Consider the following 24,685-nt stretch of genomic DNA (forward strand, 5'->3'; position numbering starts at 1 on the left):
GCTAGACCTCTGGCCTGCCTCTCTCATGGGGCTAGGTAACAAAGTTCACCTGCACTTACAGCCATTTCATTATGGATAGGAAAGGTCTGCTGAAGAATAAGTTTTCTTCAGAGTAGGTACCCCCATCTTTGGCAGGGAGATGACGCTCACGTGGCTCATGGCGTCTGTCACCTTACCAGTGTAGCATGGCGCAGAGAAACCTGGGTTGTACCAGAGCCAGAAGTAGTATGTTGTTGGCATGCTGTAAAATACCTTGCAGCAGGGTTTGGTAGCTCACGTCTGGTGGCCAGACTGCTTGTATAGAGACTCTCACAGCCCTACAGGTCATTACTTGGGTTCCCTAGCTCAGGTAACCTCTGTTCACTCGGCAGGACATGGCTTATTCTACCTTATCCTTCAGTCTGACTCCCAGATTTCCACTCTCTTGTCTCTTACAGGCAGACACATTTGGTAGCGTCTCTTAACCTGCCTGGCTATGTCTTCTTTCTAGAGTCTTTGGGACATCATTTTTCATTTGATACCAGACTTAATGATGAGAAGATTTCCTGGTTCTGGATGCATCTGAAGCAGTGTCCAGTTCACAGGCTTCCCAGTACGAGAGAGACATAGACATACTAGAGTGAGTCCAGCAAAGGGCCACAAAGATCATTAAGGGGCTGGAGCATCTGTCATACCAGGAGAGGCTGAGAGAGCTGGGACTGTTTAGCCTGGAAAAGGAAAGGCACAGGGGGATCTTGCCAATGTCTATAAATAACTGATGAGGGCAACTAAAGAGGCACCCACCCTGGAGTGGCTTCTTTGGTGAAGGATTATGAATGCAGAAGTGTAAGTTGAAACAAGTATTTCTGTGTCAGAATACACAGAGTTATCCATCTTCATGCAGCCATCCCAGATAGAGGTATTTTATTCCTGTTGGCTGAAACTTTTCTATATTCTGTGTCTGGGAACATGGCCCCTCTTGTGCAGAAGTAGAGATGAACACGCCTTTGGTGTCAGTGGTAAAGAGGATAATGAACAACTCTGTAGCCACAACATGTCTTCAGCCAGCAGAGTTCTTTGTGAGGTGATCAGCCCATGATCAGCCCCATAAGACACGTCCTGGGTCACTGAGGTTATGACCCCCCTGTGTGGTTGGCCTCCTATATTCTGCTTTAGAGGTTTGTCAAGCCTCATTGTAAAAGCAGTTAATTCTGTGTTTTTCCTCCTTTGTTCACACTGAGAGACTGTTCCCCCAAACCGTCTAATGAGTACTGGTTGCTTAATGTCATAAACAGTTTTGCACTTGGTTGGATCTAAGGATCCTCTAGCCCAGTTGCTTCTTATCCAACGTGGGCTATCGCAGAGGCCCTAGGGAAGAGTTTTACAAAAGTGAAGTAAGCTTATAGCAGCAGATCTTCAGAATGTTCTTTCCACTTCTGGCTATCAGAGGTACAGGAACTTCTGGAGGCAAAGGCGAGCCCTTGGTGTTTAACAGCCCTTAACGGCCCATTAAGCTTACACAAAATGAAGTAAACTGTAAGAAAACCTAGGAGAATGGCAAATATCCATAAGATCCAGGAGCAAGCAGGCCTAAATCTCCTTTGCTTGCTTTGAATCTGCTGCTCATTAGGGTAAGGTCTGGTCCTTAGTTATCAATCTGGATGGCACACTTGCTCCACAGCCTCGTAGCAGCATACATCACTATGACATTCCCCATCAGTTGTTTAGGCTGAAAACTCCTGTGTCGTTCTAGCACAACAGCCATCCCACCTTGGTACTTGTTCTGCTCTGCATCTTTCCACTTGGGCTATATGGTTTTTATCACAGAATCATAGAATGGTTTGGGTTGGAAGGGACCACAAAGATCATCTAGTCCAACCCCACTGCCATGGGCAGGGACACCTTCTACTAGACCAGGTTGCTCAAAGCCTCATCCAACCTGGCCTTCAACACTGCCAGGGATGGGGCATCCACAACTTCTCTGGGCAACCTGTTCCACTGCCTCACCACCCTCACAGTAAAGAATTTTTTCCTAATATCTTATCTAAATCTACCCTCTTTCAGTTTCAAGCCATTACCCCTTGTCCTATCACTACACTCCCTGATAAAGACTCCCTCCCCATCTTTCCTGTAGGCCCCCTTTAAGTGCTGGCAGGCTGCTGTAAGGTCTCTCTGGAGCTTTCTCTTCTCCAGGCTGAACAACCCCAACTCTCTCAGCCTGTCCTCATAGGGGAGGTGCTCCAGCCCCCTGATCATCTTCATGGCCTCCTCTGGACCCACTTGAGCACGTCCGTGTCTTTCTTATGCTGGGGACCACAGAGCTGAACGCAGTACTCCAGGTGGGGTCTCATACAAATGGAGTAGAGGGGGAGAATCACCTCCCTGCTGGCTAGCTACACTTCTTTTGATGCAGCCCAGAATGAGATTGGCTTTCTGGGCTGCAAGTCTACATTGCTGGCTCATATTCAGGTTTTCATCCACTAGGAGCCCCAAGTCCTTCTCCGCAGGTCTGCTCTCAATCCACTCATTGCCCAGCTTGTATTTGTGCTTGGGAATGCCCTGACCCATGTTCAGGACCTTGTAATTGGCCTTGTTGAACTTCATGAGGTTCGCACAGGCCCACGTCTCAAGCCTGTTGAGGTCCCTCTGGATGGCATCCCTTCCCTCCAGCAAGTCAACAACACCACACAGCTTGGTGTCGTCTTCAAACTTGCTGAGGGTGCACTCAGTCCCACTGTCCATGTCACCGACAAAGGTGTTAAACAGTGCTGGTCCCAATACCGACCCCTGACGAACTCCACTCATCACTGGTCTCCACTTGGACATCAAGCTGTTGACTGCAACTCTTTGAGTGTGAGCATCCAGCCAATTCCTTATCCACCACATGTTCCATGCATCAAATCCATGTCTGTCCAATTTAGAGACAAGATGTCATGTTGACAGTGTCAAATGCTTTGCACAAGTCGAGGTAGATGACGTCAGTTGCTCTTCCCTTATCCACCAACACTGTAACCCCATCATAGAAGGCCACCAAATTTGTCAGGCACAATTTGCCCTTAGTGAAGTCATGTTGGCTGTCACCAATCACCTCCTTATTTTCCATGTGCCCTAGCATAGTTTCCAGAAGGATCTGCTCCATCATCTTGCCAGGCACAGAGGTGAAACTGACTGGCCTATAGTTCCCCAGGTCTTCCTTTTTTCCCTTTTTAAAAATGAGGGTTATGTTTTCACTTTTCCAGTCAGTGGGAACTTCCCCGGGCTGCCACGACTTCTCAAATATGATGAATTTTGGCTTAGCCACTTTATCCACCAGCTCCCTCAGGACCCGCGGATGCATCTCATCAGGTCCCATGGACTTGTGCACCTTCAGGTTCCTTAGATGGTCTCAAACCTGATCTTCTCCTACAGTGGGCAGTTCTTCATTCTCCCAGTCCCTGCCTTTGCCTTCTGCGACTTGGGCGATGTGGCTGGAGCACTCTCCGGTGAAGACTGAGGCAAAAAAGTCACCGAGTACCTCAGCCTTCTCCATATCCCTGGTAACCAGGTCTCCCATTTCCTTCTGGAGAAGGCTCACATTTTCCCTAGTCTTCCTTTTATCACCGACAAACTTAGTAAACTCAGTTGTCCCCACGCCAGCATTTTCCTGTGGCTTAAATAGCTCTGCCTCCCTTTAGGCATTTTGGATGAAAGGCCTATGGTGCCATGAGATCTGTGGAGGTGAAGGACATATGGAGAGAGGAACCAGGAGCTGCTAAAGATTAGAAGGAGTGAAGGGAGCAGATATGTGGATACAAGACAGTCTAGCTCCATGGCTGCCCAGTAGCTTATAGCAGCTGAGACCTGGTTTATCCTTTTCAAACAGCCACTGATCATTTTTTCAGAGACTCGATTTCTGGGGCTAAAGCCCTTGTTTTCACCGTCTGTCCAGTTTGTTCTTCCTCAGCCACAACAGAAGAGCTTTCCCTTCTGTGCATAAAATATGACCTTTGGGTAGTGCGTAATAAGTTGGATGATGAGACAATGTTTGTTTCGGACATAAAGCACACAATGACTTTAAGAAACACACGCCCAGGCACAACAATATTTCATGGGAGAGTTGGCTGAAAGGGAAAGGGGGGACAGGGGAAGTTGCACTGACCTTAGATAACACATCTGAATGAGAACAAAAACAAAATAAACACAAATTAATCAAGGACTCCAAATCGAATGGCTTAGTGATAAGGATTCAAACAGGCAATAAACAGGCTGCAAGGTACTTCTCTGTGATGTTTGAGGAACTGTGTTATTCCAGCTTTGTGCCTAGCATGGTGCAGAGGGCCAAGCTAGCTGGTATGCTAAGGGATCTGTAGGACTTGATCAGAGGTTTCATTTTCAGGGGGACTGTGGGGACAATTTTTATTTTTTGTGAGTTAGTTGTGTGCAAACAGATGTCATGGAACTCATAAGTGAAGGGATGAATGCTCCCCATGCCACGCGGCACTTTAATATGCCAGGCTGAAAATAGTGGTAGTTGAAACCAAAGTGAAAAAGGCATTTAAATCAGCACTCTACTGGAAAAAGAAAGCCCTGCCCAATTCTTGCCTTCTTCCTGGCATTTCTCCCTCCCCTCTGCTCAGGAGGTTTCTCTCAACTCCAGCTAAGGGCTCCTGCTTGACCTTCATGTTAGAGTTTTGTAGAACAACAACAGGGGAAAAAAAAAGAAAATGCAAAACAATGAGTTCCACTCTGCTATTCCAGCTCTTTGCACGTAGCCAAGTACCATATGATTTAAAGGCTGTGGAAAAGCACATGCCAACACACATTTGCTCACCTCTGATGGCTGGGATGGGAGAAGGGATGTAGCCATGAACTTTCCCTTCTTTTCCTCATCCTTTTTGGAGCATCTGCAGTTATTAGTGGCAGGCCTATCTCACAGCTAGCAGTAACGAAGCAAGAGATTTGGAGCTCAGTACTGTGTGAGTACAGGGAAGGTGGAACTCTCCATGTACTCCCGTAACGGTATAGTGAAGAGTGAGGTCTAACAATATCCGCTGAAGTGGAATTTCCATGGGCTTCAATGAGTTTTGGATTAGGTCCCTAAGTCAGGCCAGCCACGGGTTACTTCTATAGACTGAAGTACTAGAAAGTCTGATGACTGCATGCTTCCTGCTCATTTCGTTTTATTAACCTCTTGATTTTTTTCCTGTTATTGCTGCAAGCACAGCTGGCTGTATAGGAAGCTACTGCAAGTTGTGTAGGTGTCAGCCGTTTGGAGTTTGTATAATCCTGCTCGGGACAGCAGGAGTTTCCTGCCTGAGGGCCTGGCCTGTCACACCTAGCAACAAAAATGTAGAAGTACAAAAATAGCATCTACCTTTTGCACAAAGAATCATATAAATGGAGGGAAATCCCTTAGATCAGTGAAGGCAGGTCTCTGTTGTCCATATCTCATAATTCTCTTCTGTAACGATCAAGCCTGAGAGAAAAAATAATTGTTTATATTTTGTTCCACTGATCTCACTTCCAGCCTTACCGTTTTTGTACTGGTCTGTCTTTCAGAGCACAGGATAACTCAGAAATGCTGAACAGTGCTAGTATTTAACTTCTTTGAAGGTTACACTTGTCTACAATGTTTTCAAAATCATCAGAGCTCTTTCATCTTCATCATTGGCATTAGGTGTGAAATCAAGATAGAATATCAGCAACATAGATGGGACTAGTTTGTTTTACTAATGTTCAGAAGACTTTATGGAATATTAGACTTCAGACAGATGTTCAGCCTGGTTCAAAATAACATCATGCTTCAGATTTAGACCAGGGATGTTCCAGGCTTGTGAGCCCCTATGGTGCATGTTGGGCTCACATGGCATAAAAGCACCGCAATGCAAGACAACTTGCATCTGATGGCAGGTTTGCTCATGAGATCCAACACTGAGCTGGGTAGAGGAGTGGCATTTCTCAGGCCCCAGGGTTCCTTCGGAGAGCTTAAACAAACACCTTCCATGAGATGTAGGGCTGGAGTACATAACCTGCTGAGGTCTCTTTCTGCCCTGTTTTTCTAGACCTAGTCAATACTTAGCCTGTTCCCTGTCTCAGCCAATGCCAATGCCAAGATTCACAGAAATGCTTGAAAGAACAGTATGGGCCAGGGGCTGTCCTCAGTCAGCAGCACAGCCTAGGCTGCCTTGTTTTAGAGGGAAAAGGAGAGTTCACGCATATGGAGGTAAGCTGTGCCCTGACAGATGGCCTCAGGGTTAGGGAAAAACTTCAGCCTCTCATGCTACTCTGTTGCTGTCGCATGTGTTTCTTCTAATCCTAGCATGGCCTATGGTAAAATGCACGTTTCAAGATGGGGAATATTCTTCAGCTCCTCTGCCCTCAATGGGACGAGGTTGGTGCCTAACTTTGGGGGTATCTCCCACGGCAAATCTTCAGAGGCACTTGTGTTTCTCTCTGCTGACTGTACAAGCAGGCTAAGTCTTACTTCAGCAGGAATCTCCTCTGCTTCAACACCCTCAAAAGCATCTGCACTTATGTTAGGGACAAGGGAAGCCTCCCTTAACTGCTGTCAGATGGATTAAGCCTTCGCCAAGTTTGGTACTAAGATGCTGAAACACTGCTGTAGCCACCATTGCAAGGCTGTTCAGAAATAAAGCATTTCAGAAAAGAGCAGGAAGCTTTTGCAACAGATTTTCATTAATAGCACAGAACACCTCCCCTATGAGGACAGGCTGAGAGAGCTGGGGTTGTTCAGCCTGGAGGAGAGAAGGCTCCAGGGAGACCTTACAGCAGCCTTCCAGTACCTAAAGGGGGCCTACAGGAAAGATGGGGAGGGAGTCTTTAGCAGGGAGTGTAGTGATAGGACAAGGGGTAATGGCTTGAAACTGAAAGAGGGTAGATTTAGATAAGATATTAGGAAAAAATTCTTTACTGTGAGGATGGTGAGGCAGTGGAACAGGTTGCCCAGAGAAGTTGTGGATGCCCCATCCCTGGCAGAGTTCAAGGCCAGGTTGGATGAGGCTTTGAGCAACCTGGTCTAGCGGAAGGTGTCCCTGCCCATGGCAGGGGGGTTGGAACTAGATGATCTTTAACGTCCTGCCCAACCCAAACCATTCTATGATTCGGTGATTCTAACATCTTGTATGTCCTTACTGAGATAAGGGACCATAACCACTTATGAACAGCAATTGGACTTTTTAAGCTGTAGGCTTGAAACAGGATGGATAGTGAGAGGAAGGAAGGAAGTGCCATCAGTCCTGTTTTATAGCTGGAGAGACTTGAGAAATGCACAGGCTCATCCAGGATCTCAGCCATAGGATCATTGGACTCAGATTTTAGGGACCCCATGCAGGAATTTAAAGAATTTCTCCCTCAAGAAGGAACAGTAAAACAATTTCAGGAGCAAGGGGTACGCTGTGAAGAGCCTGTCATAAGGCACGTAGAGACAGCTTTGGAATGAAGATGGTTTTTACACACTCAGCCTGATGGTTGTCGAGGGCCAGGCCAGTGGTCACAGGAGCGAGCTGAAGCAGGAACTCTAGTAGAACTTTTCCTCTGTGTATGAACAATTGGGGGAAGCTCTGCTGTTTTGAGGAATTTCCGAGGACAGTAAATTACATGCTAGATCACAGCTCTGTTATGTTTTTGGGGAAGGCATTTGGAAATTAATGTTTCGAATTACAATTTAAATGGGGAATACATACAGCTCTGCTACTCACAGACATCCTCAAACCTGGCCTGCCACAAGATTTTCTCTCCTGTTGAGGTGGGTTTAAGTAGAGCCTGGGTTGACAGCAGCCAACTATGTAAGCAAACCCTCGCTACTACTGTGTTTCTGTTCTTGCTGCCAAACAAGGATGGTGTTAGCTGTCCCTACTTCACAGGGATTTTAGAGAGAACCTGGGGCAGGAATAACAACTCATCAGTGCTTGCGCTAACAGCCTGATAAAGTGAGAGCTGTAGCAACACCTAGAAGGCAAATGAGACACAGGTCCCCTTTCAGCCAGAAGGAAGGATTTCAATGCCAGGAGTGGTCAATTTTAGGTGACCTCTTCCTAAAATAAATACTACTTTGTGTAAATCAGCTGATTGAGATGACACAAGGGGGTTAAAGTTTTTTTTTCTGGGCTGGGAAAGCCTTCTGTTTATTCAAAAGTGGTCCATTAGAAGGTGTCTAAAAGATGGGCTGGATATCCTGTTGTGGTGGGTTGACACTGCCCTGCAGCTAAGCACCCACACAGCCACTCACTCCCCACCTGCCAGCAGGATGGGGGAGAGAATAGGAAGAGGAAAAAGTGAGAAAGCTAGTGGGTTGAGATATATACAGGTTAATAAGGGAAAGAAAGAAGAAAGGAAAAGCAAGTGATGTGAAGGCAATCACTCACCACCTCCCACAAGTAGACAGATGCCCACAAGTCTCCAAGCAATGGCCACCTTGGAAGACAACCCTGACCCCCGCCCCTGTTTTTTATTGCTGAACATGATGTTATATGGTTTGAAATATCATTTTTGTGAATTCGAGACAGCTTTCCAAGCTGTAACCCCTCCCAACCCCCAGTCCACTCACTATGGAGTGGGAAAAAGAAAGCCTTGATGCTGTGCAAGCACTGCTCAGCGATAGCCAAAACATTGGTGTGCTGTTGACACTGTTTTAGCCACAAATCCAAAACACAGCACCTTATGGGCTGTTATGAAGAAAGTTAACTCCATCCCAGACAGACCCAGTACACCCATCTTGTTTGGCTTGCTCAGGTGGGACTTATAATGGAGAGGGGAGGGCTTTGGGGCAGAATTCATTACAGGCTTCCATGGATAAACTGAAGTTTGGAGAAAATATATGGGCTGAGAGCAGAAATGATGGATTAAGGTTACAACATCCATGTCATGTCATGGGATGGTTTTGCAAGTGAAACCTCTCTTACAGGCCACCACTGTAAGCAGACAAGCCCTCAGAATAGGCTGCAAATGTAGTCAAAAATTCCTTAACAAAGTCCACTGGTGCAGCATTATAACATGCAAATATAGCACTGTAATTACTAGACAACCTGCTACAGTGGCTTAGCTGCTCTGCAGGAACTGCTTTGTCTTGCAAAAAACATGGAGCAGCTCATTCCTCCATCAGAGAGAAACGTGCCATTGCAAATCATCTTTTGCAAGCTCTTTCCCATACTCCCTGTTCCTGCACACCCACCTTGTGCCTTCCATCTCACCCACATGCCTAACACAACCCCTCCAGACCACCGTAGGGCCACCACCACAGCCCCGCAGGTTCTGCCCTCGCCCAGCGCTGGCTCAGTCCTCAGGCAGGACGCTGCCGAGCACAGATAAGGGGGACAAGCTGCTGCTTCGTTACTACACGCACCAGGTGCTGGATCAGATTAGTTGATGGGTGGTAACTGCCCATAGGCAGGCTGAGCAACATGCAAGATTATTTGAGAAAAAAACTCTGCATAATCATGAAATTACAGTGGATCAGCTCCCAAATGGCAACTGGACACCTCTTTGAGGTCACAGCCCTAAGAAACTGTTCCATGAAAAACTGGAAATGGTTTTCCAAAATGAGTTTGGTTTTACTGTAGATTCATCCCATTTGGTCTTGAAAAGCCATGATTCTTACACAAGGCTGAGATTAATTCCAGCAGCAAATCATTTCAGTTTCAAGTGCAAGTACATTCAATTTACAATGTGCAAATATAGCCCCAAAACTAACGATGCCTTCATGGATGATGCTATTCACATCCATGCTTGCCTACTGTAAGCCCTTGTTTCTTCTGGCAAACTGTGAATTGCAGCCATGAACGGTGGCAGCAGCAGGGAGGCTTTCTTGATCAAGATGAATGGGTTAAAAAAGGAACTCGAGTAAGGGCTGCGCTGGTCTTTTGTGTTTTAACAATGAGAGGAAGCTCTGCCTAGTTTGAGGAATTTCCCACGTCTTCAATTGAGACTTTGGAAAACTGCTTTATTAAGCCTGTCTAAGAGGTGTTAAAAAAATAAAAATAATCAAGACGCTTAGGACAAAGATATCTTCCCAGAGCCTACGCATGTTCTGTTTGTTTGTTTTTTAAACCTGGATCACCAGAGGCGAACTCAGAGGAATCTAGGGAAGTTAAATAATGACAAATGCCAAATACTCACACAGGGTTCCTGCTGAGTTGGCTGAGCCATTACTGAATTCAGTCAAGTGTCACAGCTACACAGATGCTAAAGATTTGCTCCTAAATTTCCTTATGTATCAATTCGTTCTGCAATGTTGCCAGACATCGAAAGACAGATAAGGTGACACAAATAGATGAGGAATTTTCTGGGTGAGAGGAAGATCTACAGGTTGAGAAATGCCATTTTAACCATGCAACAGCAAGTGATGGAGCAAGGAGAAAAGGAGCCTCCGGCTTTCAAATTCCCAATGTCCTTTCCCTTGCTATTCCCTTGCCTGTTACAAGCTCATCGCCTCACATAAAACTGTCACTGAAAGCAAGTTACAGCATTCAAACAATAACAGTTTTCTTCCCCAAATCTGAAAGCTCATTATGCACGTAGGTGAGCATCACTTTCCCACTGACAAGGAAAGAGAGAGTTTTTTCTGAATCATGATCATTTAAGCAACCAGTGGATACTGCTGCATCGGGATGTTTGGATGGAGCAGGACTTTTGGGTTTATAGACATCAATGGAGGTGAAAGCACCAGAAAGCATCTTTGTATCCCCCTGACACTGAGCACTGGCAACAGCACTCCAACATAACACTATAAAACTGGCTTTCATTTAAGCAGCAATAAACACAGGTAGAAAAGAATGGAAACAAGATAAATGTGACACTCAAAGACAGGACACAGCAGTGTCTCAGCCTGTGGCCATGGGTGCCCCAAGTCCCTCTCCCCTGTCAGCAAGCATCACCTAATATGAAACTGAAGGGGGATGCAAGAGATTGCTCTTAAAAGAAACAAACCCACCATTTTATACAGCTGACAAAAATACAGTGCCTGTTACCTGCATTGCAAATCCCAGTCCCTATAAGCATAAAACAAAGTTAAAAAAAACCCAAATGTTATTGCAGTTGATCTGTTTTTTTTCTGAAACTATGTAGCATGCCTTAGGAGGTAATAAACGCAGTCCAGATTAGCAGAGTATTTCTGTGCATGTCCTTCTACCTCTGCAGCCCTGAGCTTAAACTAGATTAATCATAACCTCTATTAAAATTCACTAGCCAAGCTAACAGACAGTAGCACTTTGACAGAAGCTTGAATGGCTTAATTCATACCCTGAAAAGCCAAAAGCATCCTACAGAAAAATGTCAACTAATCACCACAAAATGAAACATGTGCCGATCACAGTTCTGCCTGTAGAAACCTGCGGCAGGTTTACCGGTCACGTAAAGCTTGCACCGCAGTGTCAGAATCTGGCCCTGAAAATTCCTTCAAGCCACCTTCACCTGCCCCAAACTGTTAAACCGCACGAGGAGACCGATGCTACATTTCACATACATCTTCCATACCTGTAGGACAACAAGTGCTGGTCGGGTCCGAGTCTTTTCCAAACTTGTCCTCCTGTGCTGGGAAGGAAACTCCCCATCCAAGTGTCAACTCCTGCCTCAGTCTCTGCCCTTTGTTTCCCCAAGAGCTGGAGACACACCTGTTTTTCCGTGTGTGCTCTTGGTTGTTGGGCTCGGGGTTTGTTTTTTTTTTGTTTTGCTTTTCTTTTTGGAACAAATTAAACAGCCTGTAAGCAATTCTCAGTAAGCGAGAGAGAGAACCTTTTGGCTTGTGGTGATTTAATCAAGCAAACCCCGTGACCTCCCTTTCCTGTGATCAGTGGGAACCGATCCCTTCTCCACCAGCACGGGGTGGAGTTCCAGCTAAAAAACACAAGCCTGAAAGCGCTGTGCTGGATGGGCAGGGCAGATCTTCCTTCTCTGTTTGTTGTGTCAGAGAACATGGTGATTCTTGCTGGTCCAAAACACGGAGATGACCTCTGGCCAGGAAGGAACCTGGGAAATATTTTCAAAGTGACTTCCTGCGGTGGGGGGGGAAGTGGGTGCAAGAGACACTTGGGTGGGGGTGCTAACGGAGTTGCTGGGGAGTGCAAGTTCAAGATGGGGAAAACACTTTTTTGGTTATCAGGGGTGTGGAAGTGAAAGAAATTACGTTTTTTTTCTAGGGCAAACTGTTCTAAGAGCCTCAGTCGTCACTATACACAGTGATCTGTGCTTCTCAGACTTTCAGCTATGGTGCCTTTCATGCTAAGGGGTGCTGAGATACTCTGCGAATTAATATAGGCGAGCCTTTCCACATGGAGCTCGTGCTCAGCAACACCCCAGCAATGCAGCTGTGGCACAGGGGCTCCTTGTCAAGGCACAGAAGAAATCTGGGCAGGCTCATGCATCCAGAAGGACAGCTACCCCTGCAGTAACCCCCAAACCGTGTTGTGCAGGTCCTGCTGCCTCACACTGGGGCTCCCAGAGTGGGATTTTGATGCACTAGCCAAAGGACTGCACCCCAGGAAGGTGGGGATGGTTCGCCAAGGCTCAGTGCTGGTTATGCTGATAAAATGAAGGACACTGTAATGGCCTCCTTGCTTTTGTCTCTCCTGGCTTTGCACCATCTCTGATGTTCTTGCAAAAAAACACACTACAGTACCGTGGCCCGATATCAACCCATCAGACGGCACAGGGGATGTGCAATCTGTGAAAAGTATTGCTTTCTGGAGGTATCGGCTTCTCCTTCTTGAGTGAAGAAGTAGCTGGCAACAGCTAGTCTCTCTGTGTTTCAGGGTCTGAGTGGGGTGTATCTGGACGATCTTTCTGAGGATGTCCTAAGATGGAAAATTGTATATAGGACTCCAGACTCTACAGCTAACAGCATCCTTCTTTCTGGACACAACAAGAATTTATTCTAGGAACCTGATATCTCCACTCAGGATCACTTTTTAGTTACTCTACCATGATCCAGTTCATACCATAAAAGCAAGAAGGGACATATGGACATTTCACTGCCGAATACACCTCACTTCCATGCTTACTGATATACACATTTTTGCACAGAGAAGGAGAGAAAGAGACAGAGGGAGCCTGGGCTATGTACCCCATCTTTATGTGCTTTCGATTAATGAGTGTGATCCATATTTCCTATTTATCTCCTTCTGCCAGCTGGGATGAGTAAAATATGATGGCTGGGACATCTAGGAAAGAAAATGCTGCTGCATTGATTAGAGTGACAGAATGATTATTTCTTTAAAGTAGAGCACGTGAGTAATTATTTTTTAAAGTCTATAGAAAGCGCTCGTAGTATATTTATTGTTGAGTCTTGTTTTCCTGACTTTTATTCCCATCTATATTGTGGTTCGCTGGTGGGTTTGTTGGTGGGTGTAAGATGGTTTCCATCCCCATGGTAGTTTCCAAGGTTTCAGAACTGTTCCTGTTCAAGATAAGCTGAAAATCTTCAAGAAAGCCTGGGGCAGATTTTGCTGTCACATTGGGAACCGGAGAGAAATGGGCACTCTAGAGAATGGTTAGATAAATATCTAAAACAGCTCAGAAGAAAGTACCTAAATTGGCTCAGACTAGAGATGCTTAGTCTCTCTGTTGACTTAATGGGAGCCTTGAAGACTAGCTCAGGAGCAGGTATCTACATTGCTGTCATTTCCAGTGAAGTGAGAGGGACACTACTCTTTGTGGAAAGAGCTCGCTGCAATCTATGTGTCATTATATTATGCAAAATGGAATGGCTCTTTGGTCTTCAAGATAAGAGCTGACAGGCACGGTTCAGCAACAGCATCATCCAACAACAAGTTGATTTACCAGAGTGCAGACTGATGCTTAGGCTGGACACACAAATTTTGAAGAGAACGAAGAAAGCCTGAACTCTTGATATTTGAGCAGGCATGAGTAAATGCAAGCTATGCCTAGGTTTGGATTAATCTGGTTTAGAGATTAGGAAAGGTTTGCAGGACCTCAGAAGAGTCCTATCATCTTTTTTCCTATATCCTGTGTTCTGTCTTTGCATGGCAAAACTTAATCAGTTTGTACAGCACTGAGCACTGTGGGGCTCTGAAGTTGGCTGGGGCATCTCAGTACAACTATATCCAATATAAAACATTAAATGCCATGGGTCACTAGAAGGGTGATGTAGCAGGTATCTCACAAGCCTGTCCTGTCATCAAGGAGTGTCATGACCATCAAGTGAACTGCACTGCTCTAACGTGCACAGGGACAGCAAAGAGATATTTCTGTTGTCCTGGTGATCCTGGCAGAGAGCAAAGAATTAGCCTTTTCTCCTAACAGGGACAGCAAATCCTGATTCACTTTGTTGTAATGTGCTGAGAAGGAAGGAAGTAATGAAATGTCTCATTATACATCTGACTTAAGTAATATATTTAGAACTGCCAGTAGTGCTGAAGGCAGCATGGTTTCATACCAAAAGGAGCGACATGCTCTGGACTGTCTCACTGCAGCCAGCGGTCAACTGAAACTATTTATCTGCATGAATAAGGTCCCTGAAGATTGCTTTTTTTCCTGAAGCACCAGGAATTCATTAATTCAGGTATTTGGAGTACTTCAGTTGTACACTGCCACTGCCCAGCTTTATGGGTTTCTTTTAGGTTTAAGTGACTTGGGTTTATATTGTGTTTTTTTAGGCTAATGACCACATTCTATGAATTTCATCATAGGAGAATTATAACTACAATAATGTGTAATGTAATCATTTTGTTGAGAAAGCACAAAATGCTAAATGGCTATTTAATCTTCTAGAGAAAAACCACAGAAAAAGCAAATGTGGGAAACTGAAGCCGGACAAATCTAATTTAAAAGCAAAGGCCATATTTTATTAATCCCAGCAATCAACCATACATGCAAACTTCCATGCGATTCACTAATACTTGACACATTCATATCACAGGTGGCTGCTTTCCTACATGAGGTGGTTCATTTTTCATTAGTGGGCTTAGACAGAGATACAGCTATTTGGCATCCCTAATACAGGACCTGCTCTTTCAGACTTTAGACTTGCTGAAGCTCTTCTATTATTAAATTAGAGATCTGGGTGCTTTACCGGACTGTGGTTTCAACAATACTTTTTGTCTGGGGTTATATAAAGCTTCATGTGCTAAAAGCAGTATTGACAATAAGCAACCAAGGGCCTTCATAGCTGATAGGAAATCCCAGGGCAGAAACCCAGGCCAAAGTAGGGACTTCGGCAGAACGATGGCAAACTCATTGAACTCTTGTGAAAACCAATAGAGGAAGTGGAAAACGCCTGTAACTGGTCGCCTTTGTGTTCATGCGATTGTTGGATTTCCCCTAACAGAAAACACGCAGCAATTCCTCCAGGGATTTTTGAGTCCCTACCCACAAATCACAACCCACCCATCCCTTTCTGAAACTTCAGGCAGCTTCCTTCAGGTTAGCTGGGCCCCGTTTAAAATGGACCGTTCCAGGCAATGGCCTGTTTTCCCATACTTTCTTCTGACAATGAACAAAGAAGGAAATGCTTTTTAATGGTGCATTACCAAACAGAAGTTATCACCTGAGGGGTTTGGGTGTGGAGAGCTCTGCAAAGCTGTATTCTACATAACATGGGGCTTAAGGGCTCCATACAATGCAGTGTGCTGTGGAATTCCCACTTATTATTGCAATTATGTGCACATAAAGGTTATTAATAGAAGTAATAGTAACAACACAGAGAAGCCCAGCAGTCAGAAGGATACCTTTGTGTTGAAGGTGTATGGACCCAGAGCTCCTGCTCCAAAGAGCAGGACAAGTAGTAGCTGAAGATACACAGATGGGACAGGACAGGGACACAAGGAATGGTCCTGGTGTGTCAAAGGGACGAGCTAGGACAATGCTCAGGCTAGACAGACACCAGCAGAAGGAGATGGAAGAATGTTGTCATCATCCAGGTGGTGCCATCAGTGAGGTGGCCAGAACCCAGGTGGGGAGAGAGGGAAGAGGATATCTCCTGGAGCTGGAATCAAGCAGAACCTGCAGGATTTAGGCAGGACATGAATGGGAGCTCCTGAAGAGTCAAAGCTCCAGTAGTGCACAGACTTTGGCATGGGAGTGACCTCATGCACATGAAGAATTCAGCTGGGATTGCTTTCAGGGCCAAGACCTTTCTTTTGAAGTCTGGTCAACGTGGCACATAGTCCAACATGGTGGGGAAGTTGATGTGTTAGACTGTGACTTAAAAAATGGTATTCTTCTCCTGGGGCATGGGGAGGGTATAAGGAAAAAGCTCCAGGACCTTTTCTTCTCATCTTGTCCCCATGACAGGCACAGAAGTGGAGAGATGGACTATATGTATACTGCCTTTTCTTATGTTCTCATGCTCCTTTCACTTAGTATTCTATTTACTTAGTACTCAATTTATTTACAAGAGGGAGGAAGCCTTATGTAGGTAGGCGTTAGGATAATAAACTTGCCTAGAAGAAGTGGATTTAAAATCCTTGCTCTGACAGCAAATGTCATATATGATATTAACGTACAATACCTTGGGCAGGTCCTCCAAAGTGTTTTCTGTGCTTATGAAGGTGAAGAAAAAGGCATCTGCTATCTGTGGGAGGCTCCAAGGTGAAAGAATAGGGGCTGTACAACTGCTACTGATTCACGTTTAATGCGTGCTGGCTGAAGTACATGTCAGTGGGTTGCACGTATATTTAGTTCATGGATTTGCATATCCTTTCCAATGAAAAGACACCTTTCGACCCAGTCAGTACATGTTTATGCATCATGCTGGTTACTCGTAAAGAGCATTCTGGTCATACAGCTGCTTCCCAGTCACCCTTCTGCCCTAAATGTCCATCAGCTCACTGCAAATCCTGAACAGGCATGAGACAGCAAAGGTCAGATCCCTCCATGAGAGCTGTGGATTCACCGCATGGATGACTAGAGGTAATTGAGCCCAAAGAAAGGCAAATGCAAAAAGGATTTATGAATTCCAGCTTGCAGAGAGTCCATGTACAAATAGTCCATTCATTGAGCAAGCCATTTCCTCTTTTGCATAGAAAATGACTAGGCAAAACAGAAATTTCTGTCTATACAGAAACCTTTGTCTTTGGTACAATTCCCTGTGAAAGGCACTTTTCCTGTGTGAATCTGATCTTTTTTCTCCTTTGGAGACATGAATGAGATGTCTTCACCACCATATGTTCCCTCTGACCCACAGGTCCAGCTCCAAGACCTATTTTTTATTAAATCAAACTCTTCTTTGCTCTGGGACAAGGACCACTCTTTCTGCTGTTGGAAAGAAGACAACGTTGCCACAAAGGTCCCCTGGCCAGTCATCCATAGCAATTTTTAAAAGACAACCCCATGTGTATTGGGAGAAGCAAACTAATTTGAGGAAGGGGTTTTTTTTTCAGCCATGAGTATGCTTTGTGTTTTGCAATGTTTGTTAATTCTTTCCCTAACACCTTTTAGACTGATCACACCGTTTCTCTGAAGGACAGAGATATTGTCATTTCTTGTAATCTCAATGTTAATAAATATCTACATGTCAGAGGCTGGGCTAAATGACAAATACCTAAAAGACAAGTATGTTTTGTTTGGCTACTCAGCAGCTGGAAAACACGTCCAGCTATTCAAATGCCAATTAAGTGGTTGCTGACTATATGGTGAAGACTTTTGTCAGGCCAGCAGCCAGGCTGAGCCAGGCAGGAGACACATGAGCTGGCTGATGGTATTAGGAAGGGAGGGAGAGTATAGAAATGAATTGGGGGGCACTATGGGGAGGTAAGGGATAAATCTGTTGGAAATACAGGAAAGAGTTGGGAACAGAGGCATAGAGAGGACACAGAAGGACTACAGTAGGGTCTAGGGCAGGTGTGGTGGCTTGACTATTGTTATGGTGAGTATTATAGGGAACGTGGTGGGACTCCACGATATTGCAGTAGAAGGTGTTGGATATAAAGCTGTGGAAAAAAATCATTACTTCTATGGTTCATAAGACAACTTCACTTTTTTACAGTTCTGTGCTAAGCAGGTGGGAGGTTGCTGAAGAGTCCCGAAAGTTCCTGCACCCTAAGGACTCTGGAGAGACAAGCCAAGGCCAGTGTACGAGGTGTGAGACACAGCGATGACCTTGGAGCCAGGGCAGTGGGGAGAGGCACCCTGGCTCCTGTAGAGGACCATTTAAGCAGGCTTTTGTCAGTGTTACTGGAAGGGGAGAGGCGGTTCACCTGAATTCCCATCTTCTAATAGAGACTTCCTTGTTTGCTTATAGCTTTGTGAAATAGGGAAACTCTGCCCTGTAACAGCACTAAGGAAGGGTACAGTTTGTTTTCTGGGTAGAGTGGAAGGACTCTGGCACAATTTAGTCGCTTATCAGGGGAATCCTGACAAATGCCACCCCCACCCCTCCCAAAAGCATCCCCCTCTCATCCACTACCTGGTAGAATTTTTGCACTATCACGTTCTCGTGGTGGTTGGTTAGACTTTCTCCAAGTGTCTCTGCTTTGTGCCTGATCCATGATGTTCATCAGTCCAATAGGTGCTTTTTATTCAAGATAGATGGGCCATAAGGAACTGAATTCTCTTGCAGATTGGAACTGCCAACAGATATCCCAAATGCTGGATAACACATTACCCTGAACCTTCAAGTGCTTTCCATTGGCATGGAAGTCTCCAGCACAGCTTCTGCTTGACTTGCAATAGCATGTTTCCAAGGACAGACAAATTCCTAGGAAAACCAGTGGAAAGGCACCTGCTGAGGGACTTACTTAGGACTTGGCTGACAACTGCCTGGGTGGACACTTAATCCACAGGGGCAGGAGAAATCCAGTGCCAGGGAGCAGAAGAAGCTGGCAGAGCAGCACGCGCAGTGATGGGCACCTGAACAAGGAAAGCAGAGCAGGTGTGATGACGGGGACCGCGTTCAGCCACAGCCCCATCCCCAAATGAGCCCATAGTAAAGGCACAGGTCCAAGGTGAAGCCGGGAGGTCATGTCAGCAAGTCGGTATTAGGATTAGCAAGGTACAAGGGTGGGCACACAGACGCACAACGTGGCTTCGCCAAGGACCGAGTGCAAAACTTAAATGTGGCTCCTGAGCCAAGGTGCGGTCCCCAAGGAGATGTCTCCCAGCTTGTTCTCACACCTTTGCTGTCTTCACAGCAGTCTGATCCCTCGTTACACAGCTGCACCATGGCAGAGCTGACCTTCCATAGAAGCAAGCAAACCTCCAAGAGAGGAGCAAAGAGTTTGCAAAGCCTGTCAGTGCCCTCAGGGCTGTGACACTTGTCCTTAAACATCTGATTCCATAGGGAATGACTACTGGGAGTATTTCAGTGTGTAAAGATGCAGTTATATTGCAAAAATGCCTAGACCCAACATGAAGAAAGAGGCAACACCTCACTTCTGAGCATCTGTTCCTAGCATAATACTTTGCCCTCAGTTCGGTGTCCAGGCTTGCCATTACACACAAGGAGGACTGGTTGCCTTGGGGCTCAGATCCAGCTGAAGCAAGGTTGAAATGCTATAGAACATGGTGGTATTTGAGTACCAAATCTCTTATGCCTTGCTAGATATGGGATCCTTTTCTCAGCAGCCTCACTTAGAGGGTTTTCCCCTAGTTGGGGGCCCAGGTTGTGCTAATGGCTTCAGTTTGCTCTGCTTTCTGTGTTGAGAAAGAAAGAAAAAAGAGGAGAGAGATTAATAGAGCAAGACAGATGTGAGCAGCCAAAAAAAATAATTTCTTAACAAGGAAAACACTCACGTCAGTGTTAGAGGCCAAAGGGGTAGGTGCTAAAGGGGTCAAATGCCAGACACAACCTTGATTTGCAATTCGGATCCCCAGATCTGAGACCAAAGTTTGGCTTTTGTTTGGCCCCTGAGCTCTCTCATTTGCCACCACCAAAAATGCCTCTGTGGTATGCAGTTGCACTGGTCTGATCCCTTAGGCTAAGCTTGACATCTTTGCCACCCATGCAGAACTGATGCAGGTGTTGCTGAGCAACTGCAAACTGAACCTGAAAGGGTTTGGGCGAGATAAGCATAGTGGCACGGCCTTATTCATATCTCTTGGATGTGCTGAGACTGCATCATATTGGTATTTCTGAAGTAAAACAGGTATGGGTGTGAGGTGCTGTGTATAACAACAGTTTTTTGCTGGAAAGTCCCTGTGTTTTTCAAAGTAGATGACACCCTAGCCAAAACTAAGCGCCCGTAGGGATGTGAGTACTTAATTGCCACTTCAGGTGCCAAGTCCTGCGTCCATTATCTATACCCTTCTTAAATACTCTGAAAGTCCTGATCAGCCATTGCCTAAGCCTATAGATACTTCCGTCTGCTCAGTACTTGCTTGGGTAGATCTGTGTTCAGCTTTGCAGGTTTCAGAGAGTCCCTTCCTGAGGAGCTCAGCCTGGACCAGGTCCAGACATCATCGATGTAGGGAGGTATTTATGAGGATTACAGGCTGTCCCTGGCCAAGCCAAATATCTTAGGCTGCGTGTGCATTTTATGATTTCTTCCAGACTTGTTTTCTCCCAATAACCTTTCAGATCTCACCTCTAGAAATGACTGGGAACCCTGTGGGATTGTGGCCCAGTACAGACACATCACCTGTAGAACAGATCTGGAGAGAAAACTCTTGCTGCACATCCCAAAACCCCTCCAAGAGAGAAAGGGGAACATGGGACAGGGCAATACCGAACTATCAGGTTAACACATCCTGAAAATGCCACTTATGGATTAAAAAGATTAGTTTGTTTATTAATCAGCACACCTGGCCCTTTTATTACTGCAGCTCAAAGGTGGTTCTTTCTTAATGGTTGGCACAAAAATGGAGAAGAAATATCAACAGTGGACTGTGTACATGAAAATAAACCCCGATCTTAGGTTAGGGTGTGCATTCAGCAAGCTCAGCTGACGTTGGGCACGGGTTTGACCTTCTCACTGGTCCCAGCTGAACAGAAAGGACAGCAAACATTCAGCCTGAATTTCCTCTCACACCAGTTTTGCACTGACGTATTTTCATTGGCACAGGTGTAAATCCTCTGTTTGCCAGTGTGGATGGAGAGGAGGACCAGACCTGCGGACTGGCAGGTAGAGCCCCTCCGCTGGGACTCTTCCTCCTCAGGTCCCAGGTCACTGGACATGCTGATCCTTACAGAAGGGCTGATGCATCACAGGCTCTCCCCCAGTCCAATTTTTGGAGTGTTCAATCTGTCTGAGGGGCTGGGGAATGGAGGCTGAACATAGCTGAGGTTAGAGATGGTGGAAAGCTGGACTTTCCCTCCAGCTCAGATTCATTACATACTGTAAAACATACATCCTGCTCTGGGACCTTAAATAAGAATCTCTAATAGGGTCTCTAAGAGAAGGAAATATAGGAAAAAATATGTTGAAATAAACAAAATACTTCATTTTAATTATCTGATAAATGATACTGGGACTGAAACAGAGGCTTATCCATGGGTGGTGATGGTTCCTCTCTTCTTTGCTAGCTGTCACCCAAATCAGTGAATACTCACGTTTTACAGAACTTGAGCACTGGGATAAAATTGCCCTGGGCCAAGGTGTTGAGATCCTTCCACCAAGCCCAGAAGTAGTTCTTTTTGCTTGTTGAGTATCCCAGGTGTCCAAGAGGTGTCTAAGATGCCTTGGCTCCCTAGCAGGGCTCTGAGACACCCTAGGACCCTCAGCATGGGAGAGCTCTGCTGGGCAGAGTTTCCCTGGAGGCATCACTGATTGCGGCTAGGGCTCACAGGCAGTGAGAAAGCAGGCTGGCATGTAACCCTGTCAGTGTTTCATTCATAGTTTTGTGGAGTTAGACACATTTCCACAAGACTTCATTTGTGACAAAATAGCATTTCTCAGTTAAAAAAAAAAGTCCATGAAGAAGACCCACAAGCTTTCAGCACTGACTTTTCTCCTGGTTCCCATCTGCACATAAGGCTGATCCGGAGCAAACCTTCTACCTTTGCCTGAATCAGTTGTACATTTCCTGCAATTATTGTTTGCCTGCTATCCTTCCTGTTACAAAAGGGAAGCTGGCGAGACAAATCTCATGGGATTAGCCTACACTTGAAAACACTTGCCCTATCCTAACCCCGGCAAGGAATGGGGAAGAACACGTGCTCTCACCTGACACACCTCGGGGGGGGTCTTCCAGGGGGTGAGACAGTGCTGCTGGCAGCAGGTGAAAGAGATGTGACATAGGGGGGCTTTGCTGGATGAATGTGGCACATCCCCTGTTTTGTCTCCTGTCTCCTTTCCCCACATCCCTTGTACGGTAGCTGGCTCAGCACACTGCTGGCTCATCCAAATCCACCATCCTCGTGGTCCCAGCACCATGAGGCAGGGGACAATATGACGTGGTGCTGCTGACACACATGGCAGAGGCTGCTGGTGTGTAGGCATGACCTTGGGAGCTGTGTGGGCAAGTGCCTTGAGCGTAGACTTTATCAAATGCATCCCTCTGGCCCCACTGATTGCATGGGGCTTGTGCTTCTGGGGTAGATGTGGCTGTGGTCGCTCTCCACTGATGCTATTGCAGGATGTATCCCAAAAGAAAAGCATCATTCCCCTTCCCACTAGCCAGCACAGACCAAAGCCGCTTGCTGCTGGTGGGTTTTAGTCCCGCTAAGGACTGCACGCCACTACCAGCCCATGCCTACCCACTTATTCACATCCAATGGCAAGGGGCCATGAGGCAACACCAATCTGCGTACACATGGCCACAACGTCCATTCCCATGGCCAAAAATCAAGGTCAGATGGGACAGGTGCCAGTCCCTACTGCTTTCTGGGAAGAGCAGCTTTTGCTTTCTCCCTCTGTTTCAAAGCTTTAAAGTTGGTCAGATGCTCCCTGTGGAGCACAGCCCAGCTTTCACATTGGTTCTGCTTAAAAACACACATTAATCTAGCTCAGAACATCGGCAAATCTGACCAGCCTGAGCTGCATGCTCATGGGGCTGTTGGTTGCAGGTTGTCCGGTTCAGACTACAAAGGATGCTCGTAGGATGTCTCCAAGAGGTCTCAGATGAGGAAACTCTGTTTGTCTTATCTTGAGTAAACAGGTGATACTTTCTGATAAGCAGACATGATAGAAGCAGGAAGGAAAACTTGAGGTATGGCTGTCCACCAGCATTGCTCAGCCAAGCAAGAAAATAAATCTTTCCTTTTTATGCGGTTGGGAGAGCCAGGGAAGTCTTTCATCCAGCCTGCTCATTTTAAAGGTAAATGGTTTCAAGAATGCAGTATTTACTTAGTATTAAATGCAGTCTTTGCCAAGTATTGAAAAAGATAGGTTTAGCTTTTGCTGTAGTTGGCTAGCGATAGCCTGTCTGTCCACTTTTATGTTAGAATTGCTACAGAAATCCTGAGAGTTTTGTACCAGACTCAAAATTTGCCCAGGCAACTCCAGCCAGCCTTTGGCATCCTTTCTGATTGGGGCAACTAAGACATGGAGCACTAAGCTAGCAGCAATATTTAAAGCCTTTGGAGGACACAGCTCTTCTGAATAGCACAATCACCGCTTGGTGCTTCCTGGACCCCACCCCCAATTTTAAGAATAACTTTTAGCTGGCAAAATACTCCAGCAGGACTATGTGGAGGGCTGTGCTAGCAGCTCGCCCCTGCTGTAAGTGAGCATGGCTGGTCTTGCTGTCTGCCTCCTCCTCTTGCCTGACTCCTGGGCAGATCCCCTGATGGGGCAGCTGATTCAGCTCACCGAGCGGGCAGGAGACCTTGAGGATGTTTGCTGGGCTGGTTTGCAGCCAGCGTAGCGGGATGAAGCAAAGCAGCAGATGGAGGAACTGGTTGAGCACTTGAAATGCCACAGGGCAGGGGACAAGGAGAGGACACAGCTAAGAGCATGAGGGGAAGAGATGATCAGCTTTGTTCTTCTCATAGAGAGAAGAGGAAAAAAAAGTCAAGTCAACTCACCTGTAGGAATCTTTCTGTTTGAACAGTTTCAGCAGAAAATTTGTATCCTCCCCAGTTAAATATTTTATTTAGAGAGGAATTTTGCCCAGTCCTACCAAGAAAGCCTTGTTTTATGTAGACAAGCAAGAGTTTAGCATACACACTTCTCATGTGACCTCAGGCACAGCACCAATGACTTTCTTCAGACGTGAAGGACAAATCCTTTTAAATCAGTTCATTGCTCCCTTTCGGAGCCGTGCAATTCCATTTTGCTTTCTGAGCAAATAAAAAAACTCTCCATGTTGTCAGCCCAAGGGACTGCTTTGTACTGCAAATGAATTTTTCTTCAGGAAGGACCCTCTAACTCCCTGTGCACGTGTGAAATATTAGGGGAATTAACGAACATCTTGTTAAAGCTAGTCTTTGAGAGGTGCTTGCTCCCTGCTACCCAGGGCTGCTCCATTTGCCTCGTGGTTTTTGGAGCGATCAAGCAGCAGCTGTGGCTGTGCCTCCAGGCCTCATCCTGCTCCGTGGACGTAGCTTCTGGGGAGCTGCGGGCAGCTCAGCGCAGCTTTTCTGCTCCCAACGTCAGCAGCAACTGGAGCTTGCCTGGTGCTGCAAGTCCACGAGCACCTTCAGGCACAGAGGGACCCTGGGGACAGACGAGGTCCCGTGGGAATTGCACGAGCTGGCCTGTGTTTATGCAGCAGCACAGCTGCGTGCGGGTATTTAGGGAACAAGGTTCTCATTAATTTTATTAGTGCAGCAGCTCTTGGCTTGCAAGAGCTAAAATTCCCTGTGCACTCACAGGGAGGGTGAGTTCCCCCAGGCTTTAGGGTAGCAGCAGTTAATAGGATTTAATAGGTACCCACCAGA

At 46.0% G+C, this 24,685-nt stretch overlaps 1 protein-coding gene across 3 annotated transcripts in view; it reads right to left on the reverse strand.

Annotated features, from left to right (window-relative positions):
- ADGRF5 (adhesion G protein-coupled receptor F5) overlaps positions 1-11,797 on the reverse strand; it is a 47,563-nt gene extending 35,766 nt beyond the window's left edge. Inside the window, exons 1-2 of one of the 3 annotated variants that reach the window (XM_069805644.1) lie at positions 11,449-11,796; positions 5,333-5,434 (exon numbers count right to left, since the gene is read on the reverse strand). The gene's annotated coding sequence lies outside the window, so the exon portion shown is untranslated. Of the gene's footprint in view, positions 1-5,332; positions 5,435-11,448 lie in introns of all 3 variants that reach the window. The other 2 variants (XM_069805645.1, XM_069805642.1) reach the window with 2 other exon arrangements.
- Positions 11,798-24,685: the final 12,888 nt, after the last annotated feature.

Source organism: Haliaeetus albicilla, chromosome 18, assembly GCF_947461875.1.
Source record: "Haliaeetus albicilla chromosome 18, bHalAlb1.1, whole genome shotgun sequence".
Classification (NCBI taxonomy): Eukaryota; Metazoa; Chordata; class Aves; order Accipitriformes; family Accipitridae; genus Haliaeetus; species Haliaeetus albicilla.